This window comes from Moschus berezovskii, chromosome 4, assembly GCF_049115385.1.
Source record: "Moschus berezovskii isolate FMDL1 chromosome 4, NW_MosBer_1.0, whole genome shotgun sequence".
NCBI classification, from domain to species: domain Eukaryota; kingdom Metazoa; phylum Chordata; class Mammalia; order Artiodactyla; family Moschidae; genus Moschus; species Moschus berezovskii.
Window position 1 is genome coordinate 79,614,941 of NC_142463.1, and position 22,513 is coordinate 79,637,453.

The window sequence follows — 22,513 nt, forward strand, 5'->3', positions numbered from 1 at the left end:
GGGAGAAATAGCCTGAGTCACCACCTTGAGGATAGCCTCCCCGGAGAGCCTTCCTGATGAGACTCACACTGGATTTTGTTAAGCCTCTGTGTCAAGCCTCTGTGATTTGAGGGCTCTTATTCAACTCAAATGGCTTTCTTGGTGGCTCAGCGGTAAAGAACCCACCTGCCAATGCAGGAGACATGGGTCAGGAAGATTTACTGGAGAAGGAAATGGCTACCCACTCCAGTATTCTTGCCTGGGAAATCCCGTGCACAGAGGATCCTGGCAGGCTACTGTCCATGGGTTGCAAAAGAGTCAGACACAACTTAGTGACTCAACAACATGCAACCCTAACACAGTTTTTACGTAGTTCAAATTTCTTTCCCTACCTTTCCAGCTCTTCTTTCCTGTTGTCCACTGCTGATTTTTACCCTCTGCCTTAAGTCTTGCTTTTCAGCTGCCAGGTCACATATTACTTTATTTTTTTCATGGAAGGGCATTATAGTTTAAATATAGCAGTGTATACATGTCAATCCCAAACTCATGCTTAGTAGCGTCTGTATCAATTTTTTCCTACCTAAGTACCATAGTATCTGCTATGATTTAATTAAACAGAGACAGACCAAGGAGTATGTCAAGCCAGCTGAAAGCTGGAATGCTACTCTGTAAGAGGTGCTTAAAGTTTATTGGAAATTTTGTTGATACTGATAATTTTTTAAGGACGACCCTGCACTAGCTGGAGTGAGGGCTGAACCTTCATGGAATCTGCTTCAGTAGCAGCAGGTGGTCTCTAAGCTGCCTTAGGAAACAGGTGGGTTGTGGGTAATGCAGGGCTGGGTGTTTGCTGAGTCGGGATTAGCACCCAGCCCCTCTATACAAATGTGGAGCAAATATGAGAAAATACCAGTTATGGGGATAGATAGACAACTCATGTTCCCCACATATCTTAGTCTGGCCCTGAGTTCAAGCCAGCAGTTTTTCTTTCTCTTTCTGAGCTATTACATTTAATTCCAAATGGATCTACCATTCATTCTCCTCCCTGCCATCATGCTATCTTTGCCTTAAAACTCTGAGGTTGCAAATTGCCTATGGTCAAACTCCTTTGAATGGATCTGATATGCCACGCACTGGGAAGAGAGTAGGAGAGAAAAACCATTTAAACAGTTCAGGCTATCAGTGCAAATTTCTTGCATGATGTGAGGAGCTCAAATCAGGTGCTCTATGGTAACCTGGAGGGATGGGATGGGTTGGGAGGTAGGAGGGAGGTTCAAGAGGGAAGGGACATACATATACCTATGACTGATTCATGTTGATAGATTACAGAAACCAACACAATACTGTAAAACAATTATCATCCAATTAAAAATAAATAAATTTAAATAAATAGTGCAGGCTATGCTGCTACCATCCCAAATCATGACTTCATACCAAAAGATGAGGAGATGCAGAAGACATGACTGTGCTATGCCTGGTTTCTCATCTCCGAATCTTTACTTAGATTGTCCCTTCTTCCAGAATTCCAGGAGACTATACACTCATCTTGTAAGTCTTAGTCCAAGAGATATCCTTTCTGTGAAATCTTTTCTGACAAATCTCCTCACGCCCCGCTCCCCCCCCCCATTATCAGTTCTTTCCTGTCTTTTCTCCCTTTCCATATCCAGGCAGGGGTTGAATCATTAAAGCTTAGATTTTTCCAGCATGTAATCAGATCCCATGGCAGTGTGAGAATAGTTACTGTGATGCTGTTGTTTTAAGGGACGTTATATACATCCTGGTTACAATGAGGGGCACTGGGGCTCTATGGTTTATGCTGTGTGCACACATGTTTAGTAATTGCTCCCCACTGGACCCCAAGACTGCCCGCATGTGGAGAACAGACCTGTCCTTTGGCCTAAACATAAGAATTTGAATGTTTCCTTTGGGCAGAGGAATGCCCATTTATCTTTTCCTCTTCCTGAATCCCCTTCTTCATCTGGGTGCAATCAATCATCTTTTTGTTGAAAATAAATAAATGAAATGCCTTACAGGGCACTTACTTTGCAATTAAAGATATAGGAAGATTATTCTTTCTGTCCACATTTTGACAGGAAATCTCTGCCTTTCCAAATGTGACCCAAAGACCTACTAACCTGAAAGTGGTTGGTTTGAACTTTGTAGCCAAAATAATTACTTAAAAAATATCTTTGGTGAGCACACTAGAAGTTCCTATTTTTTTGAGGCCAGTTCTGGGAATTGTGGCAGTTTATTTAATGGCTATGGTCTGGTCATCATGTAGTTAACTTCTACCTGGTAAGAGTTTCAGTATCTATAAGAAAATTCACAGGACATGGCTTAGAATATTATCTATAGTCCTTGAGAAGGAACTAAAGATTCTTGACTATGCTTAATGAATAAACAGCTTCCCTAGTGGCTCAAACAGTAAAGAACATGCCTGCAATGCAGGAGACCCTGGTTCAATCACAAGGTCAGGAAGATCCTCTGGAAAAGGGAATGGCTACCACTCCAGTATTCCTGCCTGGAGAATTCTATGAACAGAGGAATATATGGGCTACAGTCCATGGGGTTGCAAAGAGTTCGATGTGACTGAGTGACTAACGCTTTCACTGTCCTTCATTTTCAATGGCTAAACTATTGTTACTTAGTCTTATTGGTCTGTTTGCCTTTGTTTTTGCATTTTCTCATTTCTTTGATTAAACTTATCCTTTGGTTAAGGTTTTCCCACAAAGTCAGGCAGAGGACATAGTGGGAAAGGACCATAGCGTCTTGCTCTGTTTCGCTATGACTATCCCTTGGCGGGATTTTGTGTGGACAAAAGTTTTCAACATCACTTTGCCAACAAAGGTCCTTATAGTCAAAGCTATGGTTTTTCCAGCAGTCATGTAAAGATGTGAGAGTTGGACCATAAAGAAGGCTGAGCACCAAAGAATTGATGCTTTCAAATTGTGGTGCTGGAGAAGACTCTTGAGAGTCCCTTGAACTGCAAGGAGATCAAACCAGTCAATCCTAAAGGAAATCATCCCTGGATATTCATTGGAAGGACTGGTGCTGAAGCTGAAGTTCCAATACTTTGGCCATCTGATGCAGAGAGCCGACTCATTGGAAAAGACCCTGATGAAGGGAAAGACTGAAAGTAAAGAGACAAGAAGGCAGCAAATGATGAGATGGATAGCATCACTGACTCAATGGACAAGAACTGGAGCAAGCTCCGGGAGATATCGAAGGACAGGGGAGCCTGGCATGCTGCAGTCCATGGAGTCACAAAGAGTCAGACATGACTTAGTGACTGAACAACAGTGAACAAAATTTTCAACTCATTTAGGAAAATACCTAGGAGAGTGATTGCTGGGTCGTATGGTAAGAGTATATTTAATTTTGTAAGAAACTCCGAAACTGTCTTCCAAAGTGACTGTGCTATTTTGCATTCCCCCCAGTAATGTATGAGAGCTCCTGTGGCTCCACATCCTTGCTGTATCTTGCTAGCTAGACAGGTACGGGGTGAGAGGAAATGGTGTCAAAGCACCTTTCACGTATGGTGGTGAGGTGTGGGGGAAAGGGAAGTGTTCTAAAGTCTCTGATTAGGTCTGTCTTTTAATGAGCCTGTGCCTCTAGAGTGGGAACTTCAGAAGTGTTTCTCATTTTTCCCTCCCTGCCTTAGGCCAGACAGAGTGACTAGAACAGGCCGGGGCTGAGTATTTTCCTATATTCACATGGAAGGCTAGAGGTGACTGTAATTAGATCATGTTCTTCCCTCAGATCAGTTCAATTCTGATAATACCCAAGCAGGTTAGGCTCTGGTTAACTAGTTTCCCCTGAGAAGTTCATAATGCAGGTAACTTTTATGGTTAAAGGTAAAAAACCTAAGACCACATTTATTCTCAAGCCTTACTTTATGCTGGAAAATCAAAGGCTGAAGTGTGTTATTGAATTGTTTTTTAGTCACTAAGTCATTCCAACCCTTTTTCAACCCCGTGTACTGTAGCCCGCTAGGCTCCTCTGTCCATGGGATTCTCCAGGGAAGAAAACTGGAGTGGATTGCCATCTTCTCCTCCAGGGGATCTTCCCCATACAGGGATCAAACCTGAGTCTCCTGCATTGCAGGCAGGTTCTTTACCACTGAGCCACCTGGGAAGCTACATTATTTGATTTGAAAATCTCATAATTTGTGTTTGTTTTCCCTGGTGGCTTAGACAGTAAAGTATCTGTCTAGAATGCAGGAGCCCTGGGTTCAATCCCTGGGTCAGGAAGATTCCCTGGAGAAGGAAATGGCAACCCACTCCAGTACTCTTGCCTAGAAAATTCCATGGACGGAGGAACCTGGTCTCCATGGGGTCGCAAAGAGTTGGACACGACTGAGTGACTTCACTTTCTTTCCTCCTAACACTGGTTTAATTACTCCGGCCCCAACATAGCAGAGCCACATTTTTCAGTGGGAAAAGATATTAAACTGATAAGAACAGAAACTACACTTGATTCTAGCCAAAATGCCAAGAAGTGATGAGAAAGGATTTTAATTTCTTCTTCGTGGTTCATAAAACAGCTCACTTACCCCTGGTGGAATTTTTTTCTCCCTCACTGACAAGGTAGCCACAAAATTTCCTTCCTCAAAATACTTGGTTAGTAAATAGTGCAATATGGAACTTGTAGCTGGCAAGTGAAAAGGGAATTGCCCACTGCTTTGCCCTGCCGTCTTAGGAGTAAGCCTGCACCTCAGCTCTGAGATTTCTCAGGCATGGAGGGACCCTCAGTTTCTTCCATCCACAGCTTCTTCTCTTTCTCCTCAAAATTGCCTCAATGAGGTGACTGACTCCCTCAGTCAACGACTGGAGATGAAGCTTGAAGAGCAATTGTGCCCAGAGCAAATGCTTTTTGTTCTTACCCCTAGGTGTAAATGCTTAAAAACAGATTTGTAGTCAGAACAATGAGGAAGTAGGAGAAAGCTGGCTAGTGTGGGGAAAGGGAAATGGGGCTTTCCCAGCAAGAAGATTCTGAAATATGGACTGGGGGAGGGGAGAGGACATACAGTGGCTTCCTCACAATTTTAACCCAGACTCACCTTTCACTAACACTGAGAAAGTACTTGACAGACAACTTGGGTGTCTCCCAAACAACTCCACCAATGAGACTTTTCCTCCCCTCTTGTCTCCATTGCTCATTCTTGGATTGCTCTTCGCTGCCTAGAAAGGCAGTGAGTTTCTGGGTGTTGCTGACTACTGAGAGAAGAAAAGAACCCAGGGCAATCAGCTGCTGCTAAGAAAGGTCATTCTTTTGTTTCAGCATCTGGTTTCATTTTGTGGTTTCTGAGAAAATGCCATGTGTAGAAGAAATGATCCCTATCCATTTCCCCTGAAATAGAGCATCTTGTGGAATAGTTGACAATATGAGGGCTTTCTGTGCCATTCTTGGCTTCCATTGGCTGAAGACCCAGAGAAGTAGATGCCTCACTGCATTTATGACACGGGTTTCTCTCTTGCTCTGAGGTGCAATGAAAGCTGACTACTTCTCTAATTACTTCCTTACGCCTCTACACCTCCTTAAGGACTAAGGGGCCATTTCCTTTCCTAGGTTTAACTCATTCCAGAGTGTCTCTTCACTGTTTGATTAGAACTCTTGTTATGTATATTTTACTTGGCAAGTAGAGTGTCACATTTTAATAGTGGTGTCCAAAGGATATGAGTTCAATACACGCTCTGTAGGTTTCTGGCTGAACGATCCTTGTCCAGTTCTGTGACCTTTCTGAATTAGTGTCATTGGCTTACAGTGGGAATAGCAATACCTAATTGGGTGGTGAAAGGTAGTGTGAAAATATATGCATTCTGTGTACATACATGATAATATTATTATATTGACATGTTCTAATTTTTCAAACAGTACAGTTGAACAGTGAGTGAATTGTTATAATGAAGTGTGTGTGTGTGCATGCTCAGCTGTGTTCGATTCTTTGTGATCCCATGGGCTGTAGCCCACCAGGCTTCTCCTCTCTCCATGGAATTTTCCAGGCAAGAATACTAGAGTGAGTTGCCATTTTCTTCCCTACCCAGGGATCAAACCTGGTTCTCTTGGGTCTCCTGTATTGGTAGGTGGATTCTTTACCTCTGCACCACATAGGAAGCCATGTTCTAATTTTTGAAACAGTACAGTTGCTTCATTGAGCTGATACAGTTGAACAGCTGAACAGTGAGCAAATTGCTGCTGTAATGATGTGTTTGTGTGTGCTCAGTTGTGTTTGACTCTTTTTGACACCAAGGACCGCGGCCCACCAGCTTCCTCTTCTGTCCACGCAATTTTCCAGGCAAGAATACTAAAGTGAGTTGCCATTTCCTTCTCCAGGGGATCTTTCCTACCCAGGGATCAAACCCAAATCTCTTTGGTTTCCTGTATTGGCAGGCAGATTCTTTACCACTGCGCCACCTGGGAAGCCATGTTCTAATTTTTGAACAGTGAGAAAATTGCTGCTATAATGGTAAAAACAACAGTAATATCTATAGGACATCACATTTCACCAAACCCTTTACATTCATTTTCTCTTAACAATCTGGTTTGGCATAGCAGGTATTTTTAAATATCTACTTTAGAAATTGGAAGTTGAGAATCAGAGAGACAAACTTAAAGTCACACAGTTGGTTAGCTAGATATTGTGTACCCTGTTGTTGAGAGGAGGATACTGACCAAAAAAAGATAAACGACTTGTTGAAAGGAGCAAAGCTAGTAAACAGAGGTGGAAACTGGAACTTAATAGAGATGAGGGCAATTTGAAATGATATCAAATCCCATGATTTTTTATTTTTTATTTTATTTTATTTTTTTGCTTAAAACAAGGAAATTTTTATTTTCTTGCAGTTCTTTTTTTTTTCTTTTTTTTTGAGATTTATTGATTTATTTTATTATTATTATTATTATTTTTTTATTGGAGGCAAATTATTTTACAATATTATATTGGTTGGTTTTGCCATACATTGACATGAATTCGCCCCGGGTTTACATAAGTTCCCCCTCCTGAACCCCCCTCCCACCTCCCTCCTCCCTTTATCCTCCCTCTGGGTCATCCCCACATGCCAGCCCCGAGCATCCTATAACATGCATTGACCCTGAACTATTGATTCGTTTCACATATGACAACATACGTGTTTCAATAACTAATTAATTTTAATTCTCAAGAAGATTTCTGCTTCACATATCATTTTCTGAGACATGAGTTAGTGTTTCCAATTACCAGTGGCAGCTTCTTGAACTATTATTCATTTTCTCAGGACTAGAGAACACCCCTCTTCAACACTTAGGATGCTTTTATTTTCAAGTTTATTTTTATTATTCACATTACTATCCTGGCTTTCTTTTGGTTCATGTCTGTCTTTTCTCCCTCTAGCTTTAACTTTCTTTCTGTTTTTCTTGTAGCTGGTGGATTCTTGTCAACTACTTACTCCTGGTCTTAGTTTTGAGAACACAAGTTAAGACTCTCCTCTTTTGATCATTAAGTTTATCCATATATTTTATTTTAACTACTCATATTAAAACATTTCTGCTAGCTCATTTAATATATTCTAAACACATTGTTTTTCTTAAAATAATCCTTTCCAGCCTCTGTTTGGGTGTATTAAATTATATTCTGGTTATTTAAAAATTTATTCTATTTTTCTTTTGGGATGGTTTTCTTATACAAACTTTCTTCTATCAACTTATTACCCTTCGTATTTCCCTTCTATACAAGCAGACAAGCATCTTAACCCATTTTAATCTCCTTTAAAAAATTATTTTTTGTCCACTGTCTCTAACTTTTGCCTGTTATTATTTTTTGCAGTTTTAGTTCTGGGTTGATAGAAATGATCTTGAGCATTGGACTTGTTTGTTTGGGTTCTTTTTTAAAGATAGCAATAACTTAAAAAATTGTTTTTAAAGGAGCTTCCCTGGTGGTCCAGTGGTTAAGAATTTGCCTTCCAATGCAAGGGACTTGGGTTCAATCCTAGCCAAGGAACCAAGATCCTACATGCTGTGGGGCAACGAAGCCCATGTGCCACAACTAGCAAAGCCCACATGACACAACAAAGACCCAGGGCAGCCATTTTTTTTTTTTTTAAAGAGCAACAATAATTTTTAGTAAGCTTCTATCTCTGGGTATAGCTCTCTCCTCCCCTGCACTCTGCCCTGAGAACTCTAACCACCTTGATCTCCCCAGACTCTCAGCTTGGCCTCAGGGAATTTTCTGAGCTCTGTTTGTGATCACTCTCCCCCAGTCAAGATCCAAAAACTCTACCAAGTCAGTAGTGGGAGGAATCACAGAGTTTGCTTGTTCGTTTTCCATTTCTCGGGGGTTACCATCACTCATTTTCTAATTCCAATGTCTTGAAATCCACTGTTCATTTTGTCCAGTTTTGGGCTTCAGACTAGAGAGTAAAGCTGGCCCTTGTTACTCCATCTTTGTTGAAAGCAAAAGTCCTTGTGCTTCAATCTCTCAGTAAATGTTTATCCTTCTAACAAATAGAATGTAGTAGAAATGAGACTCTTGAGAGATCATTCTGTATGGGTCTGTTGCATTTCCTCATGTCTTCCAAGCAGAGGCACTGATCATATTTGTTCTGTACTAACTTTGAAGGATATTTAGGTAATAAACTGACCTAGAAGATAATATCTCCCTCTGGGACAAAGAACAGATTTGTTTAAAGTCTTAAAATAGAGAGTATCTCTCTCCAGAGTGAAGTATAAAAATGTTTATTGTCCAGGAAAATATATTTGGGTTTCCTAAGTTCAATGCTCCTGTTCTATAAACACAACCCAGTATGTGAGGAGCTTGACCCTCTATGCAACACCCTGTGAAACTGGGGCTCAAGGCATTAGTGGGAGAGAATGCTTATTCTCCATCTACTGCTTTTACTGCAATTAATGAACTATCCTTTGTCTTTGACCCAGGAGTCTTGTGCCTTCTGCCAGCATTCATGAAAATGTGGCAGGCTAACCTGTTAGCTTGTAAGCAATGTAAACTTTCATACTCATCACAGTTCTTGACAGAAAAATTGAATAGTCTAGGTTAGAAAGCAGTACAACTTCCATTTGGCTTATTTGCTTGAGCTGCATGCCTTGGGAGTCCTGAGTCGATATGCTACCTTGAACATGACTACGTTGAAGCCCATGTGCTCGAAAGATTACATGGAGAGTCTATATTTGAGATACTGAAGGAGTTCCAGCTGCTCTAGTTGTCAGGGGTTTGAGTTTCCTCAGCCCAGGTACCAGTCACATGAGAGAGTGAATCTTTAGATCATACTCAATACCAGCCTTTGAGCCATACTGATAAGCAGTAATGGGAAGCAGGCAGAGAGAGTCTGCCTGCCTAATTTTCAGATTAGTGAGCAAAAGAAAGGCTACTGTTTTAAACCACTAAGTTTTGGGGTGATTTGGTATACAGTACTGGGTAACTGAAACACTATGTAATTTATAGCTTCCTTCTGAACTTTTTGCTGATTTTGCTAAATCACTTTCTCCAAAAGGTTTACTTTTATTGTTGTTGTTTTTCTAGTTTTTAAATTTTTATTTCTTTATTTGGGTATACCAGGTCTTAGTTGGGACACATGGGATCTTTGTCGCCATAGTCAAGATCTTATTCCCTGACCAGGAATTGAACCCGGTCCCCTGTTTTGGGAGTTCAGAGTCTAAGCCACTGAACTGCAACAAGTGCCTCCAAAAGGTTTTTGATTTTTTTTTTTTTTTAAAACGTTCTTGCATAGTAAACTTGTGAGATCTAATATGCCCAAAAAGAAATGCATTTTTTAATCACATTTCGATAATAACTTAGTTGATTATGAAAGTACAAAAGTGAAGTTCTTTCCTTTCAAAATAATATCTGTTATTTTCTTGCATTCCAGTTACTGTTAGAAAATATGATGTTACCTTTATACTTACTTCTTTATAGGTGATCTGTGGTTTGTCCCAATAATATTTTAGATTTTTTCCTTACTTAATTTTAAAAATATTTTATTATGAGATGTTTAGGTACAGGTTTTTTCTTATTTACACTATTTTATACTTTATGAACTCTTTTATTCCAAGGTCTGAGTAGTATTTAATTGTATATATGTACCACATCTCAAAAAAGACAGAATGATCTCTGTTCGTTTACAAGGCAAACTATTCAATATCACAGTAATCCAAGTCTATGCCCCAACCAGTAACACTGAAGAAGCTGAAATTGAATGGTTCTATGAAGATCCACAAGATCTTTTAGAACTTTTTTCTTTTAGAACTAACACCCAAAAAAGATGTCCTTTTCATTATAGGAGACTGGAATGCAAAAGGAGGAAGTCAAGAAACACCTGGGGTAACGGGCAAATTTGGCCTTGGAGTATGGAATGAAGCAGGGCAAAGATTAATACGGTTTTGCCAAGAGAACGCACTGGTCATAGCAAACACCCTCTTTCAACAACACAAGAGAAGACTCTACACATGGACATCACCAGATGGTCAACACCAAAATCAGATTGATTATATTCTTTGCAGCCAAAGATGGAGAAGCTCTATACAGTCAACAAAAACAAGACCGGAAGCTGACTGTGGCTCAGATCATGAACACCTTACTGACAAATTCAGACTTAAACTGAAGAAAGTAGGGAAAGCCACTAGACCATTCAGATATGACCTAAATCAAATCCCTTATGATTATACAGTGGAAGTGAGAAATAGATTTAAGAGACTAGATCTGATAGACAGAGTGCCTGGTGAACTATGCCAGAGGTTCGTGGCATTGTACAGGAGACAGGGATCAAGACCATCCCCATGGAAAAGAAATGCAAAAAAGCAAAATGGCTGTCTGAGGAGGCCTTACAAATAGCTGTGAAAAGAAGAGAAGTGAAAAGCAAAGGAGAAAAAGAAAGATATAAGCATCTGAATGCGGAGTTCCAAAGAATAGCAAGGAGAGATGAGAAAGCCTTCCTCAGCGATCAGTGCAATGAAATAGAGGAAACAATAAAATGGGAAAGACTAGAGGTCTCTTCATGAAAATGAGAGATACCAAGGGAACATTTCATGAAAAGATGGGCTCGATAAAGGACAGAAATGGTATGGACCTAACAGAAGCAGAAGAGATTAAGAAGAGGTAGCAAGAAGAATACACTGGAGAACTGTACAAAAAAGAGCTTCATGACCCAGATAATCACGATGATGTGATCACTCACCTAGAGCCAGACATCCTGGAATGTGATGTCAAGTGGGCCTTTCTAAGGTAGAAAGTACCTTAGAAAGCACCACCTCTAAGTAGAGGTGATGGAATTCCAGTTCAATTCAGTTCAGTCACTCAGTCACGTCTGACTCTTTGTGATCCCATGAATCACAGCACGCCAGGCCTCCCTGTCCATCACCACCTCCCGGAGTTCACACAAACTCATGTCCATCGAGTCGGTGATGCCATCCAGCCAACTCATTCTCTGTCGTCCCCTTCTCCTCCTGCCCCCAATCCCTCCCAGCATCAGTCTTTTCCAGTGAGTCAACTCTTCGCATGAAGTGGCCAAAGTATTGGAGTTTCAGCTTTAGCATCAGTCCTTCTAATGAACACCCAAGACTGATCTCCTTTAGGATGGACTGGTTGGATCTCCTTGCAGTCCAAGGGACTCTCAAGAGTCTTCAACAACACCACAGTTCAAAAGCATCAATTCTTCAGCGATCAGCTTTCTTCACAGTCCAACTCTTACATCCAAACATGACCACTGGAAAAACCATAGCCTTGACTAGACGGACCTTGGTTGGCAAAATAATATCTCATCCTGAAAGATGATGCTGTGAAAGTGCTGCACTCAAATGTCAGCAAATTTGGAAAACTCAACAGTGGTCACAGGACTGGAAAAGGTCAGCTTTCATTCCAATCCCAAAGAAAGGCAATGCCAAAGAATGCTCAAACTACCGCACAATTGCACTCATCTCACATGCTAGTAAAGTAACGCTCAAAATTCTCCAAGCTAGGCTTCAGCAATATGTGAACCGTGAACTCCCAGATGTTCAAGCAGGTTTTAGAAAAGGCAGAGGCACCAGAGATCAAATTGCCAACATCCGCTGGATCATGGAGAAAGCAAGAGAGTTTCAGAAAAATATCTATTTCTGCTTCATTGACTATGCCAAAGCCTTTGAATGTGTGGATCACAATAAACTGTGGAAAATTCTGAAAGAGATGGGAATACCAGACCACCTGACCTGCCTCTTGAGAAACCTGTATGCAGGTCAGGAAGCAACAGTCAGAACTGTACATGGAACAACAGACTGGTTCCAAATAGGAAAAGGAGTATGTCAAGGCTGTATATTGTCACCTTGCTTATTTAACTGATATGCAGAGTACATCATGAGGAACGCTGGGCTGGAAGAAGCACAAGCTGGAATCAAGATTGCTGGGAGAAATGTCAATAATCTCAGATATGCAGATGACACTACCCTGATGGCAGAAAGTGAAGAGGAACTAAAAAGCCTCTTGATGAAAATGAAAGAGGAGAGTGAAAACGTTGGCTTGAAGCTTAACATTCAGAAAACAAAGATCATGGCATCTGGTCCCATCACTTCATGGGAAATAGATGGAAAAACAGTGGAAATAGTGTCAGACTTTATTTTTTGGGGCTCCAAAATCACTGCAGATGCTGATTGCAGCCATGAAATTAAAAGACGCTTGCTCCTTGGAAGGAAAGTTATGACCAACCTTGATAGTATATTGAAAAGCAGAGACATTACTTTGCCAACCAAGGTCCGTCTAGTCAAGGCAATGGTTTTTCCCGTGGTCATGTATGGATGTGAGAGTTGGACTGTGAAGAAAGCTGATCGCCGAAGAATCGATGCTTTTGATCTGTGGTGTTGGAGAAGACTCTTGAGTGTCCCTTGGACTGCAAGGAGATCCAACCAGTCCATTCTAAAGGAGATCAGTCCTGGGTGTTCATTGGAAGGACTGATGCTAAAGCTGAAACTCCAATACTTTGGCCACCTCATGCAACGAGTTGACTCACTGGAAAAGACTCTGATGCTGGGAAAGGTTGGGGGTGGGAGGAGAAGGGGACGACCGAGAATGAGATGGCTGGATGGCATCACTGACTCTATGGACATGAGTTTGAGTGAACTCCGGGAGTTGGTGATGGACCGGGAGGCCTGGCGTGCTGTGATCCATGGGGTCGCGGAGAGTCGGACACGACTGAGTGACTGAACTGAACTGAACTGAACTGATGGAACCGGATGCCATGATTTTTTTTTTTTTTGAATATTGAGTTTTAAGCCAGCTTTTTCAGTCTCCTCTTTCACTTTCATCAAGAGGCTATTTAGTTCTTCTTCACTTTCTGCCATAAGGGTGGTGTCATCTGCATAGCTGAGGTTATTGATATTTCTCCCTGCAATCTTGATTCCAGCTTGTGCTTCCTCCAGTCCAATATTTCTCATGATGTACTCTGCATATAAGTTAGATAAGCAGAGTGACAATACACAGCCTTGACCTACTCCTTTTCCTATTTGGAACCAGTCTGTTGTTCCATGTCCAATTCTAACTGTTGCTTCCTGACCTGCATACAGGTTTCTCAAGAGGCAGGTCAGGTGGTCTGGTATTCCCATCTCTTTCAGAATTTTCCACAGTTTGTTGTTATCCACACAAAGGCTTTAGCATAGTCAATGAAGAAGTAGACGTTTTTCTGGAGTTTCTTGCTTTATCTGTGATCCAACAGATGTTGGCAATTTGATCTCTGGTTCCTTTTCCTTTTCTAAATTCAGCTTGAACATCTGGAAGTTCACAGTTCATGTATTGTTAAAGTCTAGCTTTTTAGAATTTTGAGCATTACTTTGCTAGCATGTGAGATAAGTGCAATTGTATGGTAGTTTGAGTATTCTTTGGCATTGCCTTTCTTTGGAACTGGAATGAAACCTGACCTTTTCCAGTCCTGTGGGCACTGCTGAGTTTTCCAAATTTGCTGGCATGCTGAGTGCAGCACTTTAACAGAATTCATCTTTTAGGCTAGAATTCCATCACCTCCACTAGCCTTGTTTATAGTGATGCTTCCTAAGGTCCACTTGACTTCACACTCCAAGATGTCTGGTTCTAGGTCAGTGATCACCCCATCATGGATATCTGTATCATTAAGATCTTTTTTGTGTAGTTCTTCTGTGTATTCTTGCCACCTCTTCTTAATATCTTCTGCTTCTGTTAGGTCCATACCATTTCTGTCCTTTATTGTGCCCATCTTGCATGAAATGTTCCCTTGGTATCTCTAATTTTCTTGAAGAGATCTCTAGTCTTTCCTATTCTATTGTTTTCCTCTATTTCTTTGCATTATTCCCTTAGGAAGGCTTTCTTATCTTTCCTTATAATTTTTTGGATCTCAGCATTCAGATGGGTATACCTTTCTCTTTCTCCTTTGCCTTTCACTTCTCTTATTTTCTCAGCTATTTGTAAGGCCTCCTCAGACAACCATTTTGACTTTTGCATTTCTTTTCTTGGGGATGGTTTTGATCACTGCCTCCTGTACAGTGTTATATACCTCCATCCATTGTTCTTCAGGCACTCTGTCTATCAGATTTAATCCGTTGAATCTATTTGTCACTTCCACTGTACAGTCATAAAGGATTTGATTTAGGTCATACCTGAATGGCCTGGTGGTTCTTCAATTTAAGTCTGAATTTGGCAGTATGGAGTTCATGATCTGAACCACAGTCAGCTCCCGGTCTTGTTTTAGCTGACTGTATAGAGCTTTTCCTTCTTCAGCTGCAAAGAATATAAATAATCTGATTTCAGTGTTGACCATCTGGTGATGTCCATGTGTAGAGTCTTCTCTTGTGTTGTTGGAAAAGGGTGTTTGCTACGATCAGTGAGTTCTTTTGGCAAAGTCTGTTAGACTTGTCCCTGTTTCATTTTGTACTCCAAGCCCAAACTTGCCTGTTACTCCAGGTATTTCTTGACTTTCTACCTTGGCATTTCAGTTCCCTATGATTCCCTTATTCTGTGCCAGTTATTGGTCTTCCAAGACTTTCACTGTGATCTCTAGAATTTAAGATTAGTTAGCTGCAAAATCTCTGATAATCTCTACCTTCACTAAGCCTTTCTTTTATCTTTTTATTACAATATAAAACTGGCTTGGTTTGATAACACTCTTTCCACTGGAGTCCTGACTGACGGTGACCAAGACATGCCACTGAACTTAAGTTGAGATTAAGGATCTTTCTTCTTCTCAGTGTCAATTCTCAAGCATTGGTCTTCTCCACTACTTCTCAGAGTCCATCTTCTTTAAGGTCTTGATAACTTCTGGTGACCCTACTTTATTCATTAATTATTTTGACACCTGCTTCAATCTCTTCCTCTCCATTACTCCTACTTTTAACTTAATAGTTTGAATACCTTCATGGACCTGACCTCTGAATTCTTTGACCTCTTTGCTCATAACAATCATTGTCTCTGTCAAGCCTTAGTCATTCCCTCTCATTGTTATTCTCTAAAACTTGTCATCACCCAAACTATTCCTAATTGAAATTTTGGTGTCAAGATTCCCTTTTTTTTTTTTTGATGCAGACCATTTTTTAAAAGTCTTTATTGAATTTGTTATAATACTACTTGTGTTTTATGATTATGTTTATGTTTTTGACCCTGAGGTATGTCAGATCTCAGTTCCCTGACCAAAGATTGAAATCTCATCCCCTGTATTAGAAGGCAAAATCTCAACCACCGCACCTCCAGGGAAGTCCCAAGATCCCCATTTTCTGACCGCTAACTCCTTATGTTTTCTTCAGTTCACTTACTGTTCTACAATTCAGATTTAATAGTTCTTTGATTCTGTCTTATTGCTACCATATAGTGTATTCCAGATTCACTCTCACCTCCTGTGTCCTTTTTTTCTCCATTGTCCATACCTGGCAAACCCTGAACTTTGTTCATTCCAACATTACACCATGCAGAATTTGCACTGCTGAAGCTAAACCTGCTGGGGCAAAATCAGTGACTTTTTTAGGAATGTGATTTCTTAAGATGTTCATTTCACACCATATTCTATATCTCAGGCTACTCACACCTTTTTTTATTAGATAAAAGAAAATGGGAGGAGGGATTTCTGAAAGACACTCACCATCCTCTTTTTCAAACTCTTTGTAACTTTCACCTCGAGTTTGCTTTGTTTCTCTGTCTTTTCTAACTTTCCCTCTGCTAGTTTACTTCTCTTCATATTTTTTGTTTAGTTCTACTAGAAGGTGGACTTCACAAAAGCAATCAGGGATATTATTTGCTTTGTCATCACTGTATTCTTGAGGATCTAGAACAGTGCTTGGCACATAGCAGGCAATCTGTTCCTTCCCCGGTGGTTCAGATGGTAAAGAATCTGCCTGTAATGCGAGAGACTGGGTTCGATCCCTGGGTTGGGAAGATCCCCTGGAGAAGGGAATGGCAGCCCACTCCAGTATTCTCGCCTGGAGAATTTCATGGACAGAGGAGCCTAATGGGCTACAGTCCATGGGGTTGAAAAGAGTCAGGGAACTGGGCCACTAACTTTCACTATTCGTCTATTCGTTTTGTCACCAACCTTAGCTGTGGAGAGGAAATAGATATGTTTATTTCCAGGAGTTCAAGTACAAACATTGGGACATGCAGAGTAAATACAAAAGCCCAGAGCCTCAGCCAACAGCAGAAAGTCTGTTTAAGGCATAAAAAAGCAATAGCGCCCATTTTTTAAAATGCCATGTGATAAGATTTCCATGAGGTTCCTGCAAAGAAATATGTGCCTTGCAAAGCGAGCTGTGTTGGTTTACTTAGACTCATAAAACCTGGGCAAGCAAATATTTGGCCAGCATGTCTATGCTTCTTTAGCTACTCATTTTTAGCCTAAAAATCATAATGATGAAAGGGAAGGACTTTGCAAGCCATCTATCCTGCCCCCTTCTATTTTTAATTTTTAATTTTTATTTTTATTGGAGGCTAATTATTTTACAATATTATATTGGTTGGTTTTGCCATACATTGACATGAATCCGCCCCTGGTGTACACGAGTTTCCCCTCCCTCCTCCCCTCCCACCTCCCTCCTCCCCTTATCCTCCCTCCGGTTCATCCCCGCCCTGCCCCCTTCTATTTTGCAGATGAAAAAACTTGGACTCTGGCAGTAAAGTCTCAGTCTCGAGATTACACTTTTATTTATAGAGGCAAAACCCAGGTGTCCTTACTCCTGACTACTTCTTTTTTTCTTCATGTTTCTTGTTGTTTAGTTGCTAAGTCGTGTCCTATTCTTTTGAAACCCCATGGACTGTAGCCTGCCAGGCTCCTCTATCCAAGGAATTTCCCAGGCAAGAATACTGGAGTGGGTTGTCATTTCCTTCTCCAGGGGATCTTCCTGACCCAGGGATTGAACCCTTGCTCCTACACTGCAAGTGAATTCTTTACTGCTGAATCACCAGGAAAGCCCATTTTCTTCAAGGCATCCTACAACTGTTAAAATGTCTTCCTAAACAGTTTAGTGCAATGCTGAGCTACAATTCTTAAAATGGGTCTAAGTTTCAAAAAAAACTTGTGTGTTGTTTAAGAATATGGGAATTTCAGCACATAAATTCAAACAATTATGTTTTAAAGGGTGATTTCTTGTGCTTTAGGGGAAAAATATCTAAGCTAGTCATAGATATGCTAGTCAAATGGGAGAAAAATATTTTTATTGTTTTTATACAAAACTCTGGTCATAGTAAATCCTAAGACCATTCCCAAATTAAATATGTAATTTATTTATAGATCTAACATATTTTGGTTTAGAGTGATTTTCTCCCATCACATTTGCTTTTTCTTCTTTCTCATGTTTTTATTTGTCCCTATCTACTGTAAGCTCATGAAATGCCCTCTCCAAGTCTCCCCTTACAATGTAAACAGATGTTTCATAACAATTTTGGAACAGATGGGGACTTGAATATTTTCATCTCCTCAATTCCTTAGTGTTGCTCATGTTGCAAATGAAGAATTGAGTTAGAATCATTTGGGGCCAGGAAGTCGGTGGGACAGTCTTATGGTACCAGTTTCTGAGGAAATCCCACTTAAAGCTGACTGGAGGCAGCTCCAAGAATGGTTAGGAAGTGTGTTTTGATGCTTAGGGCCTCTAATTCTCCTTCTAAACTCCAACAAGAGACAAAGAGAATTCCTCTTTTGAAGTTAGAGTCTTAACCCCCAAGAGTGAATCTGAGTGGGTGAAGGGTGGGCAGAATGGATAAAGGGGAATCAAAAGGTATAAGCTTTCTGTGATAAAATAAGTCACAGGTGAAAACTCGAATTTGAAAAGACCCGTGCACCCCCTTGTTCATAGCAGCACTACAGTAGCTAAGACATGGAAGCAACCTAAATGTTCATTGACAAATGAATAGATATAGAAGATGTGGTACATATACACAAATGGAATATGTACATTGATATATATATACAAATGGAATGTACAGATGGAGTACCACTCAGCCATAAAAAGAATAATGCCATTTGCTGCAACATGGATAGACTGAGAGATTATTATACTAAGGAAGTAAGTCAGAGAAAGACATATGTCATGTATCACTTAACATATGGAATATACAAAAAAATACAGATGAACTTATTTGCAAAGTAGAAATAGACTCATAGACATAGAAAACAAACTTATGGTTACCAAAGGGGGAAGGAGGGAGGGATAAATTAAGAATTTGGAATGAATACATGTATACATTACTATACATAAAATTGATAAAGAACAAAAACCTAATGTATAGCACACGATGGAAAAGAATCTGAAAAGAATTATATATACACACACACACACATATATATATGTATGTGTGTATATAACTGAATCACTTTGATGCACACCTGAAACATTATAATTCAACTATACCTCACTAAAACATAAAATAAAATAAGTCATGGGGATGCAATGTCCAGCATAGTGAAACTTAAATTAGTCTCTCAGTGGTATCTGACTCTTTGCAACCCCATGGGGTATAGCCCCCTAGGCTCCTCTGCCCGTGGAATTCTCCAGGGAAGAATACTGGAGTGGGTTGCCATTCCCTTCTCCAGGGAATCTTCCTGACCCAAGGATCGAACCTGGGTCTCCGGCATTGCAGGCAACATAGTCACTGTAGCTAATAATACTGCATTGTGTATTTGAAAGTTGTTAAGAGTAGATCTTACAAGTTCTCATCACAAGAAAAAAAAATTTGTAATTATACATGGTGATGGATATTAACTAGATTTATTGTGATGATAGTTTCACAATATATACAAATATTGAATCTTTATGTTGTACACTTGAAATTAATGTAGTGTTATATGTCAATTATACCTCAGTAGGAAACTAAAAGTCAGTCTGAACAATGTGTTCCCATACTGTCTGCTCATGCTTCTGATTCTCTTACACCTGCAGCAGATTCTGAAGGCTCAGCAGAAGTTGTTCCAGTAATTAGCCTTCAAAAATAGCCAGAGGTGGGAATTGGCAGAGAGTAGAGGAAAGTTATCCCAAACAGTAGAAGTGAAATACACAAAGACACCTTTGTCCATGTGAAATGTTGAACTTAAATACATGGGATAGTCAAAGCACAAATGATTAAAGCCTAAATTCTGTGAAATATACTTATGAAAGGGAAAGGAGAAATAATATTTACATTGGCAGTCTTCTTCCTATTATTATTTTGTCCAATAATTAGTGCCAGATTAAAAATTCACTAAGTCACTCTTATCAGGTATGTGTATTCATTAAATATATATTTCTTAATGATAAGTAACAGGTTCCTCAAAATTCCAGAAGCCACAATAAATCCGTGATGAAGTAGAATTTAACCAATGATCCTTCCTGTAGTTTGTTTTCCAGAAAGTGTCAAACTTATATCAGGTTGCTAAAACATATTGTATTTTCTTTCTATTTCTTTATTTGTTCTTGGCTATGCTGGATCTTCATTGCTGTGTGGGCTTTTCTCTAATTGTGGTGCGCAGGCATCTCATTGCAGTGGCTTATCTTGTTGCAGAGAAAGGACTCTAGGGCACACGGGCTTCAGTAGTTATGGCTCCCAAGCTCTAGAGCACGGGTTTAGTAGCTGTGGCATCTGGGCTTAGTTGCCCTGGAACATGTGGGATCTTCCCAGATCCTGGCTCGAACCCTGCATTGGTCTCCTGCAATGACTCCTGCATTGGTAGATGGATTCTTTACCACTGAGCCACCAAGGAATCCCACATTCTATTTTCTAATTATAGACAAAGATAATCAAGTGGCCTCTCAATTATGTGCAAGTTCTTCTCTGATATGGTGCAGTTATTCTTCATTCTGACATGGGAATTATGTTCACCTTCATTTATATATTCCCAGGGCTAGCATGTGCCTGTATAGTGTTTCTTGGTAAACGTCTTTTGAATTGAGCTGAATTTGAAAACTGTGACAGGCATTGCTAATTGCCTTTTTATTATCCATTCTCATTTTCTTATACACAGAATTCTGATTTATTTGGGGCAACAATGTATTCAGTTAAAATATTCACTCTTTCACCTTTTTCAATGAGATGTAACTGTAAGTCACTCCCTGGGACTTCTTGGAAAGCTCTTGAAAAGGGAATAATCTCCAATGGCTTTTTCTGTTGGGCCCTTTGCTTTTCTCTGGTTTTCTTGCCTGAAATACAGATGTGATGTTCAGAGATGAAGGAGCTGGCCTATGATCATGAGGGTTAGTGACAAGCTATAGATGACAATCCCTTAAACTAGAATAAATCTTGGATTTCAAAGTTTTTCTAAAGTAGCTGAAACAGCCTGAACTTCATATCTTTAGCTCTCATATTCATTAAGTTACTGTGAGAGACTCCTACTGCAGGGAGGAATTGATATTGTAGAATCTACTGAAGGTTCTTCTAAGTTCCCTTCTCATTCTGATATGCCCTCTCAAAAACGAATTGCTCCTCCTCTCACCTTGGTGAGTGTGGCTGCATAAAGAGCCACTCTTACTACTAGGGATGTCACTTACCTCTGATGTGTTAGAAAAAGTGAGGAACTTCAGCTCCAGAGAGGCCCATAACATAACAAACTGATTGCTTGGAAGTCCTAAAATAGCTGCTACAAATGTGGTGGTTATGAAACCAGCTGAGAGAAGTACGCCTGAAACTTCTCAGGGTCCAACCAGAGTAGCATCAGAAGTTGCTTAGAATTTTGAAATGGACAATGAGGGGATTGGTAAAGTTAGACTAGAAAGGATGGAAAACACAGAAACAAAATGTTAATATTGGAGGTCACCTTAATTGTCACCCAGTTAGATATCTCATAGAAACAAAAACTGACTTCTATCACATTTTTAGGAGGAGTCACCAACCTCGCTTGACAACCTGCAGTGACCAGGAGTTGATGAATTCCTAAAGGAACCCATTCCACTGCTGAAAAGATTTAGTAACTAGAATGTCCTTTTTCACAGTGAACTTAATAGGGTTGTATTTAAATATTATTACATATCACTTTGCTGTTTGTATTTAAAGTGATTTCACACAGTCACTTTTGATTGGATAATCATAAAATCATGTGAATTACTTGAAATGATACCATTATCCCTATTAGAGCATGTGTAAACAAAGTGCAGAGAGGCTACCTATGCTTGTACAAGGTATATTTCCTACATAAAGTATGGATTTGTATTTAAGACTAATGAGATCCAAGTCAAGATCTCTTTCAAATTGTTTATTTGTCCATTCCATGTTGATTTACTGAGCCCCCTACTATCTACTGGTCACTGTATTAAGTGCTGAGGATCTACTGGTGAATTGGACACACACTCCTGATCTTCTTGCTGCTAATAATCTAGGAATTACTACCAAAAAACTCTACACTTATCCTTTGATATAACACAGTGCAACAAGTATATTCCTTCCTCTGTACACCAATCATTCAGTTATCCATGGCCTTCGTGTGTCTCTTATCCAAACTAAATATCCAATTCTTTCAACAGCTCCTACAAGGCCAGGGATTTTGGAGTCATTTATTGCCCTATCACTTTCTTCTGGACACCCTCTATTTTGTCAGTCTCTCACATAAGGCCTAGAACCTTGAACTGACACCTCTGCTCCCAATATGGTCTTAGAGACTATGGCCTCAGGCGACGTGAAGGTTGAATGCTATCTTGATTGAGTGCACATTGAGGTTATCAATATCAATATCAATATTTTGGTTTCCCATGGCACTGCTGACATGTATGCATATTGTGATTCACTAAAACGATCAGACAATCTTCCTATGATAACCATCAAGTCAAATCTCTTCCATATTTTACTGAAGACTTTGATGTTCTACATTTAAATGTGGGACTTTAATGCATCCATTAAATTTCACTTCATCGTCTGGACAATTATTGCATCTTTTTGGATCATCCTTATCTTGATTCTAAGGTTAGCTATCTTTCTCTTGCATTATGAATGCTAAACAATCATATCTTCTATGTTAATAATAAAAATGTTGAACTGAACAATTTCAAACACAGAATACAGTAATGCTCTATCCAGTCTCAATATGTTATCTTTATATTTGAATTTCTATTCAATCATTCATTGTGTAAATTTTAATGAATACCTTATTCTAGTCTAGATGCGATAATGAAAAAT

General features: G+C 39.9%; 1 pseudogene; it reads right to left on the reverse strand.

Annotated features, from left to right (window-relative positions):
* Positions 1 to 4,366: 4,366 nt before the first annotated feature.
* Positions 4,367 to 4,478, reverse strand: LOC129541913 (U2 spliceosomal RNA; annotated as a pseudogene).
* Positions 4,479 to 22,513: the final 18,035 nt, after the last annotated feature.